The sequence below is a fragment of the Mirounga angustirostris genome, unplaced genomic scaffold (assembly GCF_029215605.1).
Source record: "Mirounga angustirostris isolate CCGP_5_RB_7025 unplaced genomic scaffold, mMirAng1.0.hap1 SCAF_4, whole genome shotgun sequence".
NCBI lineage: Eukaryota > Metazoa > Chordata > Mammalia > Carnivora > Phocidae > Mirounga > Mirounga angustirostris.
Genome location: NW_026991712.1, coordinates 149,925,992 through 149,944,604, shown reverse-complemented (window position 1 = coordinate 149,944,604; position 18,613 = coordinate 149,925,992). Strand labels below are relative to the sequence as shown.

At 34.7% G+C, this 18,613-nt stretch overlaps 1 protein-coding gene across 5 annotated transcripts in view; it reads left to right on the top strand.

Moving 5' to 3' along the window:
* Positions 1 to 18,613, top strand: part of CUNH1orf185 (chromosome unknown C1orf185 homolog) — a 159,905-nt gene that overhangs the window by 43,872 nt on the left and 97,420 nt on the right. For 3 of the 5 annotated variants that reach the window (XM_054512867.2, XM_054512866.2, XM_045897728.3), the window contains exon 2: positions 17,247 to 17,472. The exons of 1 other annotated variant lie outside the window; for it this stretch is intronic. The gene's annotated coding sequence lies outside the window, so the exon portion shown is untranslated. Of the gene's footprint in view, positions 1 to 16,896; positions 17,055 to 17,246; positions 17,473 to 18,613 lie in introns of all 5 variants that reach the window. One more of the 5 variants, XM_064589171.1, reaches the window with a different exon arrangement.

Here is an 18,613-nt window from a genome sequence, read left to right as displayed (position 1 = left end):
AGCACAAGCAGGGGGAGCGGCAGGCAGAGGGAGAAGCAGGCTCCCCTCTGAGCAAGGAGCTGGATATGGGACTTGATCCCAGGGCCTTGGGATCATGACCTGAGCCAAAGGCAGATGCTTAACCAACTGAGCCACCCAGGTGTCCCACCATGAGACTCTTAATGAAAGAGAACAAACTGAGGGTTGATGGGGGGGATGGGCTAAATGGATGATGAGTATTAAGGAGGGCACTTGTTATGGTGAGCACTGGGTGTTATATGTAAGTGATGAATCACTAAATTCTACTCCTGAAACCAGTATTACACTATATGTTAATGCTTAGAATTTAAATAAAAATTTGAAAAAAAAAAAAAGAGATACCCCAAATATGGAGCCAGTTTATCATATGGGACATTTTCTAACTGAGTGGAGCAGGAAGCTGGAGGGCCTGGGCCAGGGAGCAAAAGTGAAATTGCATGGGGCAGGAAGACAAAGAGTCTTGCTAAAGTAAATAGGCCTGCAACAAACACACAGCAGTTCTCCCTCCCAATAAATTTGCCAGATTTCATAACTGTATGAGAAGAGAAGCAAAAGATTAAGTTTAAAACGTAAAACTTTCCAAAGAAATTTTGAGAGCTGAGAAGACAGAGACTCACCAGTCTTTCAGTCAAAAGCCTGGAATGGTCACACTAAAGGATGGGGCTGGGCTGAAAAGGTAGAGTGAAATCTCTTGTGGTTTCATGTTGTTCAAACCTCTGAATGAATGTCCAGTAGGGTGTTAGGCTTCTCCCACAGTAGGTCAGTCTGCAGACTTACTAAAATTCCAATTAAAAGCTTAGAGGCCCCTTCTAAGGATCAGGGATAAGTCAGAGATGGACTGAGTTTCACTAGAAGTATAATTCAGCTTTCACCTAGTTCATTTCCAGATTGTACTGAAGTGATCTTTACCTTAATTCATTTAGTTAGCAGAGAAAAGAGTGGACTATTCCTGGGAGAAAATAACATCACCAGTACTCTCTATGGTCACATTATACAAAATGTCTGCATATAATTAAAAATTACAATACACATAAAGAGAAAAAATGATACCAACAATCAAGATAAAAAACAAACAGAACCAGAACCACAGATGATACATATGTTGGAAATAGTAGATAAGGACTTTAAAATCACTATTAACAAATATGGTTTTAAAACTTGAAGAGATTTTTATTTTATTTTATTTTAGAAGATTTTATTTTTAGGTAATCTCTACATCCAATGCGGGGTTCAAACTTAAAACCTCAAGATCAAGAGTCACACACTCTTAGATCAATGGAACACAGTAGAAAACCCAGAAATGAACCCATGACACTATGGTCAAATAATCTTCAACAAAGCAAGAAAAAATATCCAATGGAAAAGAGACAGTCTCTTCAACAAATGGTATGAGGAAAACTGAACAGCCACAAGCAAAACAATGAAACTGGGTCACTTTCTTACACCATACACAAAAATAAATTCAAAGTGGATGAAAGACCTAAATGTGAGACAGGAAACCACCAAAATACTAGAGGAGAACACAGGCTGTACCCTCTTTGACATTGGCCATAGCAACTTCTTTCTCCTGATGCAAGGGAAACAAAAGCAAAAATAAATTATTGGGACTTCATAAAAATAAAAAGCTTCTGCCCACTGAAGGAAACAATCAACAAAACTAAAAGGCAACCTATGGAATGAGAGAAGATATTTGCAAACGACATATCTGATAAAGGGTTAGTATCCAAAATCTATAAAGACTTTATCAAACTCAACACCCAAAAAATGAATAATCCAATTTAAAAATGGGCAGAAGACATGAATAGACATTTTTCCAAAGAAAACATACAGATGGTTAACAGACACATGAGCATCATTGATCATCATCGATCATCAGGGAAATACAAATCAAACCTACAATGAAATATCACCTCACACCAGTCAGAATGGCTAAAATTAACAACACAGGAAACAACAGGTGTTGGTGAAGATGCTGAGAAAGGGAATCCTCTTACACTGTTGGTGGGAAAGCAACTGGTGCAGCCACTCTGTAAAACAGTATGGAGGTTCCTCAAAAAGTTGAAAACAGAACAACCCTACAATCCAGCAATTGCACTACTAGGTATTTACCCAAAAAGTACTGCTACAAAGGGATACATGCACCCTGATGTTTATAGCAACATTATCAACAACAGCCAAATTATAGAAAGAGCCCAAATGTCCTTTGACAAATGAATGGATAAAGAAGATGTGCTGCTGAAAAAAAGAACTAATATCTTTATTAGATATTAGAAAGAATTCAGAGAAAAAGAAAGAATTCTCTTTAAAAGAGCAACAATAAGATTTCAAACTGACTTTCAGCTGAAACCAAAAAGACCATGTAATGGCATCATTAAATTGCTAAACAAACAAACACCCTCCCAAACTAGAGTTCTGTACCCAGAAAAAATATTCTTTAAAATGTAACAGAAAGACAGAAGGAAAGCTAAATGACTTTGTTGCCAATAGCCTCACACAATAATAAATTCTAAAAGATTTTCAAGTTAAAGGAAATGATCCCAGAAGTACAGAACTACAGAAAGGAATAAATAATACCATAAGGGTAAATATGTGGGTTAGTACAAAAGAATACAGATTTTTAAAAAGAAACAATGATGTCTTGCAGGGTTTATTACATATGTAGAAATAAAACATGTGACAACAATGTCACAAAGGGAGGACAGGAAAAAATGGAGCTAAACTATTGTAAGATTCTTCTATTGTGATAGAAGTACTGATTTACTTCGACTGAATTTCCTGACTTATGTGCTAACAATTATAATAAGTCAAGAATAAATATCAACATCTCTAAGGTTTTGTCCAATTTGGTAGCTACTAGGCTGCATGTGGCTATTAAGTACTTGATATAGCTAGTTGTTGTTGTTGTTGTTGTTCTTCTCCTCCTTCTTTTTTTTAAGTAGGCTTGTGCTCAATGTGGGGCTTGAACTTAGGACCCCGAGATTAAAAGTTGCATGCTCCACTGACTGAGCCAGCCAGGTGCCCCTATGGTAGCTAGTTCAAATTAAGATGCACTGCAAAAGTAAAACTCACCAGATTTAGAAGACATAGTATGAAAAAAAGAATGTAAAATATCTCATTAACATTTTTTAATATTGATTACATGTTGAAATGCTAATATCTTAAATATATTTGGTTAGATAAAAACATTGTTTAAATTAATTTCACCTCTTTCTTTTTGCTTTATTAATGTGGGCACCAGAAATTTTAAAATTACATATATAACTTGTGTTATATTTCTGTTAGCACTAATTTAGAGCAGTGGTTCTCAAACAGGATTAATTTGGCCATCCCAGGGAACATTTAGAAATGTCTTGGAAATTTGGGGATGTTACAACCTTGGATGGAAAGATGCTGCTACTGGGTACAGGTCTTGGATGCTGGTAAACACCCTGTAATGCACAGGACAGTCTCCTGTGCACAGACAGACAAAGAATTATCTGTTCCAAAATGTCAATAGTGCTGAGGCTGAGGAAACCCTGCTTTAAAGTGATCCTTAACGTAATAATATCAAGTGTATAACTAAAAATTCACTAGCCTAAAAGAAGAAGATGAGGACTATGGGAAAGGAGAAATAAGGAAACATAGATGAAACAAATAGGAAACATAGCAAGATGATAGATTTAAATCTAAATATATCAGTACTTAAATGTACATTGACACTGATTAAAGGAAAAGTATTGTAGGAATGACTAAAAAACAAGACCTGATAATACATTGTTTACAGGAGACATGCTATAAAGATGAGAACAGGTAAAGGTTGAAAATAAACCCTAATCAAAGAAAATTTACAGCTATGTTAACATGGGAAAAAGTGAACCTAAGACAAAAAGTATTGTTAGATATAAAAGGGGACATTTGATAATGATTAAAAGTATTGATTCAAAAGCAATACACAACAAGCCTAAGTTTATATACACTTAATAACGTAGCTTCAAAATATATAAAGCAAAAAAAAAAAAAAAAAGAGAGAAAGCAAAAGGAAAAACAAGGAAGAAAGAAAAAGAAAAAAATCTGAATGGTCTTATACCTGTTAAAGAAATTATATTCAAAACTGAAACCCTTTCCCCACAAAAAAACCCCAATCACATATGGCTTCACTGGTAAATTATTGCTAACATTTAAGGAAGGAAATAATAACAATATTAACAATCTCCTTCAGACGATAGTGAAAGAGTGAACACTTTACAACTTGTTTTATGTAGCCAGCATAACCCTAATTATAAAATCTGATAAAAACATTGTAAAAAAGTAAAATTATTGGCCAATATCTCCCATGAAACTAGATACCAAAATTCTAAAAAAAAAAAAGTATTAACAAATCAAACCCTGTGATATGTAAAAAGGATAACATATCATGACCAAGTTAGATTTATTCCAGGAAGCAAGCATAGTTTAACATTTGAAAAATCAATTAATTTAATTTACCACATAACAGAATAAAAAGGAAAACAATACAATCATCCCATTAGCAGCAGCAGCAGCAGCAAAAGCATTTTATAAAGTCCAACATGAATTCATGATAAAAACTAAGAAAAAAAGGGAACTTTAAAATCTGATAAAAGTTATCTACACAAAACCTACACTTAGGTTATGTCTCTTCTAAATTTGAGAAGGTGACATCAATGTTCACTATAAGCTATTATTATACTAGAGGTCTTAGGCAGTGCAATAAGAAAAATTTTGCAATGTATGAAGATTGGATAGAAAATAAAAGTTGTATTTAAAGATAATATGATTATATATTGCAAACCCAAGAAAATATACAAAATATAACTGATTTTGGCAGGGTATCTAGATGCAAGGTTATTATGTAACAATTAATTGTATTTCTATATATTAGGTATAAATAATGGAAAATAAAATTTATAAAGCTACACCATTGACAATAACATGAGCAAAGTAAATACCTAGGAATAAATCTAACAAAGATGTGAAAGGCCGCTATACTGAAAACTATAAAACATTTCTTAGAGAAATTAAAGACCTTCATAAAGACAGATAATTCGTGTTCACAGAGAAAAAAACCTTCAATATCATTAAGATGTCAATTCCTCCCAATTTTATCTATGTGTCACAGTCCTAATCAAAATCCCAAAAGGTTTGAGTTTTGTGAAGATTTAACAAACTGATTCTAAAATTTATATGGAAATGCAAAGGACTTACAATAGCCAATATAATCCTGAATAACAAGATTTGAAGATTTACTTTAAAGGTACATTAGTTAATACACTGTGGTAGTGGCAAAAGAATAGACATTTGTGTCCCTCCCCCACTCATATGTTAAAATTCTAACCTCCAGTATGTTAATATTAGGAGGTAGGGCCTTTGGAATATAATTAGGTCTTGAATGGAGCCATCATAACTGGGATTAGTGCCCCTAGAAGAAGAGACAGGAGAGTTTGCTCCTTATTTCTTTGCTCTCCACTATGTAAGGATACTAAAAGAGTGCTATTTGCAGACTAGGAAGCAGGCTCTCACCAGACACTGGCTCTGTGGGCATCTTGATCTTGGACCTTCCAGCCTCCAGAACTGTGGGAAACAAATGTTTGTTGTTCACACCAGCCAGTCTATGGTAATTTGTTATAGCAGTCTGAACTAAGACAATAGACATATAGACCAATACTGTTACAGAATAGAGTTCAGAAATAGACTCACAAATATATAGTCATTTGATTTACAATGAAGCTGTAACTGCAATTAAGTGGCAGAAGGATTTTTTAAAAAATAGTGCTAGGTAAAGTGGACACCTGTTTGAGAAACAATGAACCTTAACCCCTATTCATACCATCTATAAGAATTAGTTGAGATGAATCATGATTCTAAATGTGAAGGCTAAAACAATTAAGTTTAGAGAGGAAAACATAGGAGACTATCTTTATGATCTTATGGTAGGCAAGGATTTAAACAGGCCACAAACACTAACTCTAAAATAAAAACTAATAAATTAAACTTAATTAAGAAATTTAGTTCATCAAAAACACTAGTAAGACAGTACAAAGGAAGGCTATAGTCCAGAAAAGATATTCACAGTACATACATCTAACAAAGGAGTTTATCCTGAGTTTACAAAGAACTCCTACAAATAAGATGAAAGGAAAAAAATTAATTAAAAAATAACAAAAGAATTGAACAAGTTCTTCTGAAAGAAGATATCCAAATGACCAAAAAAATTAAAATCATTATTACCAGGGAAATGCACTTTAAAACTACAGTGAGGGGAACCTGGCTGGCTCAGTCAGTAGAGCATGCAATTCTTGATCTCAGGGTTGTGACTTTGAGCCCCATGTTGGGTGTAGAGATTACTTAAAAATAAAATCTAAAAAAAAAACCAAAAAACAAAACTACAATGAAATACCAGTTTGCATCCACCAGAATAGCTAGTAATGTAAAAGACTATCAAGTATTGATGAAGATATGAATCAAATAGAAATCTTTTCCCCCCTCCCACATGTTCATCTGTATTGTTTCTTAAATTCCACACAAGTGAAAGCATATGGTATTTGTCTTTCTCTGACTGACTTATTTCACTTAGCATAATACACTCTAGCTCCATCCATGTCATTGTGAATGGCAAGATTTCATCCTTTTTCCCATGGCTGAGTAATATTCCATTGTGTATATATACCACATCTTCTTTATCTATTCATCAGTCAGTGGACATTTGGGCTCAAAAAGAAAGAGAGAGACAGAAAGAGAGAGAGACCATAAAAGACTCTTAAAGATAGAGAACAAACTGATGGAGATTGATGGAGGGAGGTGGGTGGGTGTTGGGCTAGATGGGTGATGGGTATTAAGGAGGGCATTTGTCATGTTGAGCCCTGGGTGTTGTATATAAGTGATGAATCACTGAATTCTATTCCTGAAACTAATATTGTGCTGTGTGTTAACTAGACTTTAAATAAAAAATTGAAGGAAAAAAAAAAAAGAAATCTTATACATTGCTGGTTAGTGTGTAAATTGGCATAACCACTTCAGAAAACTTTTTGGCAGTAACTATTAAACCTAAACATCCAATTTCACTCCAGGAGAATCCACCCAACAGATCTAATGAAGAATGCAAACAATATATCAACACATCCAAAAAAAATCTTTATAGTAGTTTTATTGTAACAAAAAACTAGAAAACAATGTAAATGTTAGTGAACAGTAGAATGGATACACAACTGTGATAAAATCATAAAAGAGACTACACAGCAATAAGAAAAAACACTAGTATTACATGCATTAACCTGGGTGCATCTCACAGATTTTGTGTTGAGTGAAAGAAGAGAGTCTTAAAAAAGCACAAGAACAGGCAAAACTAATCCATGATAATATGTTAGAATAGTGGTTACCTGGGTAAGGGGTGGTTATAGATAGGGAAGGGGTATGAGAAAACCTAGAGTGTGGGAAATATTGCACATCTTAATATGGGTAATAGTTAAAAAGGTGTTTATTTTTAAAACTCTAAGGACTCCACTAAAAAACTACTAGAACTGATAAATGAACTCAGTAAAGTCACAGCATATAAAATTAATATACAGAAACCCATTTCACTTCTATACACTAATAATGAAGTAGGAGAAAAATTAAGAAAATAATCCCGTTTACAATTGCACCAAAAGAATATAATACCTAGGAATAAAGTTAAATGAGGAGGTGAAAGATCTGTACTCTGAAAACTATAAATCACTGAATGAAATAAATTGGGTGGGGGGATAGGGTAATTAGATGATGGGCATTAAGGAGGACACTTGATGTAATGAGCACTGGGTGTTATAGGCAACTGACAAATCACTAAATTCTACCCCTGAAACTAATAATATACTATATATATATGTTAACTAAATTGAATTTAAATAAAAAATTAATAGAAAGAAAGAAAGAAAGAAAGAAAAAGAAAGAAAGAAAGAAAGAAAGAAAGAAAGAAAGAAAGAAAGAAAGGAAGGAAGGAAGGAAGGAAGAAAGAAAAAGAAAGAAAGAGTTCAGGGGGAAAATGCACACTGAAAAAAAAAAAGAAATAAAGAAATAAATTGTAGATGACACAAATAGAAAAATATTCCATGCTCATGGATTGGAAGAACCAGTATTGTTAAAATGTCCATATTACCCAAAGCAACCTACAGATTTGATGCAATCCCTGTTAGAATACCAAGAACATTTGCAACCAAACGAGAACAAATAATACTAAAATTTGTATGGAACCACAGAAGACTGAATAGCCAAAGCAATCTTGGAAAAGAACAAAACTGGGGATATCACAATCCCAGATTTCAAGATTTACCACAAAACTGTAGTAATCAAAACAGTATGGTAATGGCAAAAAAATAGACACAAAGATCAATAGAACGGAATAGAGAGCCCAGAAGTAAACTCACACTTACATGGTCAATTGATCTATGACAAAGGAGTCAAGAATACACAATGAGGAAAAGACAGTCTCTTCAACAAATGATGCTGGGAAAACTGGACAGCTACATGCAAAAGAATGAAACTGGATGACTTTCTTACACTATACACAAAAATAAATTAAAAATGGAATAAAGATGGTAAACGTGAGACCTGAAACCATTAAACTCCTAGAAGAAAACATAAGCAGTAATTTCTTTGACATCAGCCATAGGAACGTTTTTCTAGATATATCTCCTCAGGCAAGGGAAACAAAAACAAAAATAAACTATTGGGACTATATCAAAACAAAAAACTTTTTGCACAGTGAAGGAAATCATCAACAAAATGACAAAGCAATCTTCCAAATGGGAGAAGATATTTGCAAATGATATATCTGATAAGGGGTTAATATCCAAAATATATAAAGAACTTGCACAACTCAACACCAAAAAAATAAATAATCCTATTAAAATGGGCAAAGGACCTGAATAGGCATTTTTCCAAAGAAGACATACAAATGGTCAACAGACACATGAAAAGATTCTCAACATCACTAATCATTAGGGAAGTGCAAATCAAAACAACAAGATATCACCTCACACCTGTTAGAATGGCTAGAATCAAAAAGACAGAAATAACAAGTGTTGGTGAGGATGTGGAGAAAAAAGAACCCTCGTTCACTATTTGTGGGAATGCAAATTGATGCAGACACTGTGAAAAACAGTAAGGAGATTCTTTTAAAAATATAAAATAGAACTTCCATATGGTCCAGTAATTTCACTACTAGGTATTTACCCAAAGAAAACAAAAACACTAATTCAAAAGAATATGAACCCCTATGTTTATTGCAGCATTATTTACAATAGCCAAGATATGGAAGCAACCCAAGTGTCCATTGGTAGATGAGTAGATAAAGATGTGGCACACATATATAATGGAATATTATTCAACCATAAAAACGATGGAGATCTTGCCATTTGCAACAACATGGATGGATCTAGAAGGTACAATGTTTAGTGAAATAAGTCAGACAGAGATAAATACCATATGATTTCCCTTACATGTGGAAATTAAAAAATAAAACAAATGAACAAAGAAAAAAGAGACAAATAAACAAACAGACTCAAATATAGTAAATCAACTGGTGGTTGGCAGAGGGGAGGTGGAGGGGGGGATATGTGAAATAGATAACAGATACAAGGGATTTAGAGTACACTAATCATGATGAGCACTGAGTAATGTATAGAAATTTTGAATCGTTATATTATATACCTGAAACTAATATAACACTGTTAATTATATTGAATAAAAAATAACAAAACAGGAAGAAAAAATTCATAGTTATACACTTAATATATTTTGCTACATGCATGTTATAGCTAAGGAAAAATGGTAGGATGGCTATCATTAAACATCTGACAATGTGTCATATTCAGAATAAATACTTAATTTATAGGATTTCATTGAAGATACTTTTTTTTTAAAGATTTTATTTATTTATTTGAGAGAGAGAGAATGAGAGACAGAGAGCATGAGAGGGAGGAGGGTCAGAGGGAGAAGCAGACTCCCTGCCGAGCAGGGAGCCCGATGTGGGACTTGATCCTGGGACTCCAGGATCATGACCTGAGCCAAAGGCAGTTGCTTAACCAACTGAGCCACCCAGGCGCCATCATTGAAGATACTTCTTGACTTGGACTTTGTCTTTCCAGAAATATTTATTAATTCTACCAACAGGCTTCTGTTTACTTGTTATACCTAAGTATTTAGTGTTTTTAATAATATGCCACACACTCTTGAAACTTTGCCTTTGCAAATGCTGTTCTCTGCCTAGAATATTCTTTTCACCTTATCCTACACCAAATTTTCCTGAATACTTTACATACAATTTAAGTCTTGATTCAATTAGTATCTCATTCAAAAAACCTTCCCAAGCCATCGGAGGTACAGTTAGGATACCTCTTTGCTATGTTTTTGCATACCTTATCATAGCATTTTCAAACTATATTTTAAGTTTTTGTTACTTGTATGACTCACTAAATTGTAAAGTCCTTGAGAACAACCATGTTATGTTTTTTAAAAAATATTATTAATACATAGCATAGTCTGACATAAATTAGGCACAGTAAAAGTTTTTTTAAGTGACTGAACAAGAAAACAATTAGGGAAAATCCTGGTAGGCTACTGTATTGAGTTTCTTCTATATGTTTAAGGTAGAGTCTGTAGCTTTTCTATTACCCAGAAGCTCAAAAAACACAACTCCATAATTCCTGACTTGAATACTACAAGGATGGCATTAAATTTACTTCCTTCAGGGAGATATTTAAATATAGAAAGTTGTTTGTATTCCCAAAAACAATTTTAGCTGTCAAGTGATTTAAATAGAGGATAGATGATTTTGCCCAAGGAAGGCTCAATAATCAGTAGATACACAATTTTTCCTTAAGAGTAATCAGGAGAGGGCGCCTGGGTGGCTCAGTCGTTAAGCGTCTGCCTTCAGCTCAGGTCATGATCCCAGGGTCCTGGGATCGAGTCCCACATCGGGCTCCCTGCTCGGTGGGAAGCCTGCTTCTCCCTCTCCCACTCCCCCTGCTTGTGTTCCTGCTCTATCTCTCTCTCTGTCAAATAAATAAAATCTTTTTTAAAAAAAAGTAATCAGGAGAGATAAAAATGGGCAAATAAGGGGGTGCCTGGGTGCCTCAGTCATTAAGCATCTGCCTTCAGCTCAGGTCATGATCCCAGGGTCCTCGGATCGAGCCCCGCATCAGGCTCCCTGCTCCGCAGGAGGCCTGCTTCTTCTCCCACTCCCCCTGCTTGTGTTCCTGCTCTCACTGTCTCTCTCTCTGTCAAATAAATAAAAAACCTTAAAAACAAATGGGCAAATAAGGCTAATATAGCTTGTTCATATGATCATTCATCATGAATAGAATGTCATTAAACATTAGAAGATACAGAAATTATTGCCTTCATACATCTTTAAAGTTCATTTATCATATTAAAAAATTTTTAAATAACCATCTTCATTTCATTATTAAAACAGTACTTTCCTAAAATATTACATACAGAGTATATAGGATTAATTATCTTGTACCAAAATGATGGGCATTTGATTGACAATTTGTGCATAATACAGCCTAGCTGTATTACTGTAGTATAATATACTCTTTATCTTTAAATCAGCAAAAGATGTTGCTGTATCACACCAAAGCTTATTGAAACCATGTGTTTGGTCTCTATATTCATTTTTAAAGTAGCTTTTAAATTGTAAAACATTAACTTAGCAAAGGTATAGTCAAATGTGTTTTCAAGACATGATTATTGCCCTTATTTCATTATAAATCTTTTTTATTAAAATTGGAATTTGAAGCTAAAACCTCGCAAAAATCAATGTAACAGATCACATGTTAAAATCTATAGCAGCTGCTTTCTTTGGTGTAACTTATATTTAAGATTGCCTCATCCGTTACATTCTTACTGTTTTTTTTTTTAAGTTTTTATTTTAATTCCAGTTAGTTAACATACAATGTTATATTAGTTTCAGGTGTACAATATAGTGATTCAGCACTTCCATACGTCACTCTGTGCTAATCACAAGTAGACCCCTTAATCCCCATCACCTGTTTAACCCATCCTCTCACCATCCTATTGGGTTTTTTTATTATGTTATGTTAATCACCATACATTACATCATTAGTTTTTGATGTAGTGTTCCATGAGTCATTATTTGCATATAACACCCAGTGCTCCATGCAGAACGTGCCCTCTTTAATACCCATCACCAGGCTAACCCATCCTCCCACCACCCTCCCCCTAGAACCCTCAGTTTGTTTTTCAGAGTCCATCGTCTCTCATGGTTCATCTCCCCCTCTGATTTCCCCCCCTTCATTCTTCCCCTCCTGCTATCTTCTTCTTCTTCTTCTTTTTTTTAACATATAATGTATTATTTGTTTCAGAGGTACAGATCTGTGATTCAACAGTCTTGCACAATTCACAGCGCTCACCACAGCACATACTCTCCCCAGTGTCTATCACCCAGCTGCCCCATCCCTCCCACCCCCCACCACTCCAGCAACCCTCAGTTTGTTTCCTGAGATTGAGAATTCCTAATAACAGTGAGGTCATCTTATTGGTTTTGATAGTGATCTGATGTGTTTTTTTGTTTTGCTTTGTTTTTTGTTTTTTACCAATCCTGAGAACAAAATCTGGTACAGTTTAGTCTAAATAACTTATGATGTTTTAATAGCAGGAAATCCTGTTGCTGAATTTGTTAATATCATCTACTTCTACTAGGATTTTAATAGTAATTTTGCTCTTGTAAACTTAAGGTCAAGAGTATTATTTGGGAATGTGTATGCAAAACCAAATTTGGAAGTAAATGAACTACAGCAAACTTTTAACAGAAATGCAACTTGAGAATTTAGAAATTTATCATTTTAATGATGCAAGAAATAAGCATTTCTCCTAAGAAGCCACCTGTAACACATTAAGTATAAATCATAGTTTCTCAAGTGCTGTTTTGGGACTTTTATGTTGCAATTCCAGATACATAAGTTAAGTTGATTAAGCAAGGGTATTGTTGCATTTGGGGTGAGCAAAAAAAAATGATGAAAGACAGGGCTTAAAATAATTTGGGGGAGAAACACTTTGGAATTTACACTTGATGTAGAGCAAATGTAGGGGGAAATAATAAAGTAATTAAGAATTTAATGTATAAATATCTACATAGCAGAGGATCATTAATTTACTGATCTTACTAGATTATTTTACAATTGTGGCATGAACAGATTCCCTTTTATTTAAAAATATAACAAAACAGCACCAAAAGTTGTAAATTAGAAGAAAAATTATATTTTTTAACATTAATTGCACCATATGAAATAAAGATTGCAACTTTCATCCTAGGGCCTCTTAAAACTTACTAAAAATCCTCATTATATTTCAACATTTATAATGCTTACAAAGTATCAGTTACTACTCTAAGCATTTTATAAATATGATGTCATTAAATCCTTATAATAAAGACATGAAGTAGGTACTATTATTCTCATTTTACAAATAAGGAAACAAATTGCTTTTGTCTGGGTAAAGCCTACAACATATTAAAGTTAAGTAACTTGCCCCAGCTCACCAACATAGTAAATGGCAGAACCAGACTTGAACCCAGACAATTGCTCCAAAGACTATCATTTTATTCACTATATGCTATGCTGCTTCCCCAATGCCTAATATTTAATATTCAGAAGATTAACTAGTATCAAGTGTAGAACTAAACTAAAATGGAGTCACTTATGTCAAGGACAAAATGGGAAGGGTCAATGCAGGTGCATAAAACAAACAACCTAACCTTATAGGAATTTACAGCTCTTCTTGGAAATCAGCAGAGGACAACAGCCAATCTCCAAACTCCAAGTCTGTTTATACCATCTCTGGACTTCCTTGTTCCCCTGACTCAACTAACCTGATCCAAATAAGAAAGCCACTAGCTAATGAATCGTTGAACACTACATCAAAAACTAATGATATACTATATGTTGGCTAATTGAACATAATAAATAAATTTTAAAAAGAAAAAAAAGAAAAATACTAGCCAACCAATCGGCTGAAAAAGCCAAATAATTTCTGCATTTATCTCATAAAAATCTCTTAGTCTGTGAGCAACTTTGAATTCATTGCTTCTGTATCCTTGAGTTCCTGGCTTGCAGGTCAAAAGCCTTGAAATGAACTTATCTTTATGCTTTGTTTTATTCAGTAGGCAGAGTTTGGCTTTTGACACAGGAAATAATAATGTATTTTGAAATTTTTTAATTGAATGAAATATTGAAGAATATAAAACCTAAGGGCATTTCATTCTACTAAAACTCCCCATAAATATTTGAATTCCTCAAGATCTTCAACAAATTAAAATAGAGATTTTATGTGAACACCTTCAGTGAGAGAGAACTCATATTGAGTTAGACAATTTTATTTTCAGAAATCAATTTTTTCCTGAAATCTACCTCCTTAGAACTTTTATCCTATTTCTATCCTATTTTCTAAAGCCACATGAAATTAACCTCAGTTTTTTCACAGTGTTACTTTTCAAATAGGTGAAGAAACTGTGTTCTAAAATGTGTTCCTCATTTGTACTTTTTCTCCTCTGGATCTGCTCCAATCTGCCTTGTATCTTTTAAAGTATACCATTCCTAAACTGATTTCATAGTCAAGGAGTTTTTTGACTGTAAGAGAATAGCAACATTACCATTCATTCTAAATCCTGTTGCTATAGATGAATACTTATTATTTATTTATTTATTTATTTATTTATTAATTTATTTATTTATTTATTTATTTATTTTAATTTTATTTATTTTATTAGTATGCTCCATGCCCAGCATGGAGCTCAATGCAGGCTTGAAGTCACAACCCTGAGATCAATACCTCAGCTGAGATTAAGAACCAGCTGCTTAACTGAGTCACCCAGGTGCCCCATATTTTTATTTATTTACATAATCTCTATGCCCAATGTGGGGCTCAAACTCATGACCCCGAGAACAAGAGTCACATGATCTAATGACTGAGCCAGCCAGGAGCCCTGACTTTTTTTGACAGCAAAAATTTACAGACTTGCATCAAGTTTATCATAAAATAAAGCCTATAGGATTTTTTCACATATATGGTACATCTAGCAAACATAATTTACTTGTGCAATTCATTTTTGAGCATAAATTTAAATTTAGCCTTATGAAATGGAATCTTACTGAAGATCAGTCTATCATTCCAATCCATTGAGATCTTTTAAAATCCCAATCGTCTTATTTAACAAATTAGCTATCACTTCTCATTTTTCTCCATCGATCTTCATTGGGATGCTATCAATATTTATCCAAGATAGTCATTTAAATACCAAACATGAAAGAAACAAAGCCCTACTACTGACTTTTAAAAAAATTATTTACTGGGCGCCTGGGTGGCTCAGTTGGTTAAGCGACTGCCTTCGGCTCAGGTCATGATCCTGGAGTCCCGGGATCGAGTCCCACATCGGGCTCCCTGCTCAGCAGGGAGTCTGCTTCTCCCTCTGACCTTCCTCCTTCTCATGCTCTCTGTCTCTCATTCTCTCTCTCTCTCTCAAATAAATAAATAAAATCTTTAAAAAAAATAAATAAAAAAAATTATTTACTGGGGTGCCTGGGTGGCTCAGTCATTAAGCACCTGCCTTCGTCCTGGGATTGGGCCCCGTGTTGGACTCCCTGCTCTGCGGGAGGCCTGCTTCTCCATCTCCCACTCCCTCTGCTTGTGTTCCCTCTCTTGCTGTGTCTCTCTCTGTCAAATAAATAAATAAAATATTTAAAAAATAAATAAAATTATTTATTAAATGAACTGTTTACTTTGTAACAGTTTAAGATGTATGAAATTATTACAAAGATAGTACAGAGACATATATCCCATATCCAGTTTTCCTATTATTAACATCTTACATTGTTAGTATGATATATTGTCAAAATTAATGAAACAATATTGATACATTACTATTAAGTAAAATCCATAGTTTATTCAGATTTCCCCCATTTTCCCCTAATGTCCTTTTCTGTTCCAGGATCTCATCCAGGACATCACATTATATTTAGTACTCATGTATCTTTAGGCTATCCTCAGCTGTGACAATTTCTCAGACTTTGTTTGTTTGGTTTTTGTTAATATAATTTCTTTTTTTTAATTATGTTCAATTAGCCAACATATAATACATCATTAGTTTTTGATGTAGTGTTTAACGAGACTTTGTTTTTAATGACCTTGACAGTTCTGAGGAATACTGGCCAGGTATTTCTGTGAAATTTACCTGATGTTTTTGGCATGAATAGACTGAAGTTATGGGTTTTGGGGAGGAAGACCACAGAGGTAAAATACCATCTCATCAAACCTTATCAATATGACTACTATCAATACTATCAGTATGACTTATCATTGTTGATGTTAGCTTTAGTCACTTGGCTTGAGCTAGTGTTTGCCAGGATTCTCCACTATAAAATCACACATTCTCTATTTCTCTCTCTTTTAAAGATTTTATTTATTTATTTGTCAGAGAGAGAGAGTGCACAAGCAGGAAGAGCGGCAGGCAGAGGGAGAAGCTGGCTCCCTGAGAACAAGGAGCCCAATGCGGGACTTGATCCCCAGGACCCTGGGATCATGACTGGAGCCGAAGGCAGACGCTCAACCAACTGAGTCACCCAGGCGTCCCTCACCTTCCCTCTTTAAAAAAAAAAAGTCTAGGGGCATCTGCCCCTAGATACCCTCCCCAATGTCCATCTCCCCTCCAGCAGCCTTCAGTTTGTTTCCTAAGATTAAGAGTCTCTTATGGTTTGTCTCCCTCTCTGATGTCATCTTGTTTCATTTTTTCCTCTCTTCCCCTATGATCTTCTGCCTTGTTTCTTAAATTGCACATATGAGTGAGATGATATGATAATTGTCTTTCTCTGATTGACTTATTTTGCTTAGGATTACCCTCTAGGTCCATCCACATCGTTGCAAATGGCAAGATTTCATTTTTTAATGGCTGCGTAATATTCCATTGTATATATACACCACATCTTTATCCATTCATCTGTTGATCTGGGCTCTTTCCAGCTTCATCCCTTTAAAAGTAGATCATCTATGTAAGTTATTTGGAATCGTGCATGCAATACTTGTCTATTCTCTCTCATGTATTCATTTATTTATACCAGTATGGGCTTAAGGATGTTTATTTTAGACTTTGAGTTATAATCCAATGCTAATTCATTTATTTTGTTGTTCAACTTTTTCCAGCTTTGGCTTTTTTTAAAAGATTTTATTTATTTACTTGACAGAGAGAGAGAGAGCACAGCAAGGGGATCAGCAGAGGGAGAACGAGAAGCAGGCTCTCCGCTGAGCAGGAAACCCAATGCGAGGCTGATCCCAGAGCCCTGAGATCATGACCTGAGCCAAAGGCAGACCCTTAACTGACTGAGCCACCCAGGCGCCCCTCCAGCTTTGGCTTTTGTGAGCTCTTTCAGAGGACTACGTAAGCCCTTCAACATATCCCCCTCATTATGGGTGAGTGTTTGAGCACTTTCTTATTTTCTGGCACTACTCTTTTTTTTTTTTTTTTTTAAGTAGGCTCTATACCCAACATGGAGCTCAAACTCCCGACTCTGAGATCAAGAGTTGCACAATCCACTGACTGAGCCAGCCAGGTGCCCCTCTGGCACTACTTTCTCTGGCTCAGACCGTGTACCTCTCACCCCAGTTATAGAATTAGCCATCTCTCTAGGGCTTATCATTAGTTTTTTAATGACCGAAAGACTTCCTCAAGTTTAAAACACACCTATAACTCTTACTTCCTGAGTATTGTTTTTAATATAGTTAAGTACTCATTTTACTGCTTAATTATCAAGTCAACATGGCTATGTTGTCCACTAAATGTTGCCAAAAGCGATTGGGTCCAGAGAGTGTGTGAGCTGAAATCTAGACACAAAATATAATGGTTTCCTTATTCTAATAAAGATCTATTAACACTTTCTAATGACATTGTCCAAAGAAGAGAAGAGGTTTAGTTGATATGACTTCTTATTGAACACAGACTATATGCAAGTATGACTGAAAAGGATTTTTTTTTTTAAGATTTTATTTATTTGAGAGAGAAAGAGAGAGCACAAACTGGGGAGGGGGCAAAGGGAGAGGGACAAACAGACTCCCCACTGAGCAGAGAGCCTGATGTGGGGCTCAATCCCAGAACTCTGGGATCATGACCTGAGCTGAAGGCAGATGGTTAACCAACTGAGCCACCCAGGCTGAAAAGGATTTAAAGAATGAAGCATCACAACCTGAAAATAAGTCTAATTAAGTAAAGCTATTAAAGATGCAAATAAAATCCTAGCATCCAGAAAGGAAGGGCAATATGTAGCAAACTATTCATAATTATCCCTCTTTATCCTGGGTGGATACTTATTAGACTGATTGTGAGCCAACAATAAGTTGTATAACCTCAGAAAGACAGAGCTTTTAGAGAAGACTTACAGAATACTCATGAAAATGATGAAAGTGTTGGAAAATAGGAATTAATAGTAAAGGTTAAGGAAAACTATATTACTTTAGAGAAAAGACATATACAGGATTATTTAACAGTGCTCCTAAAGATTAAGGCACCTCTTTCAGTGCCTAAAAGAGATTTAGATATTACTGAAATAATTAAAAA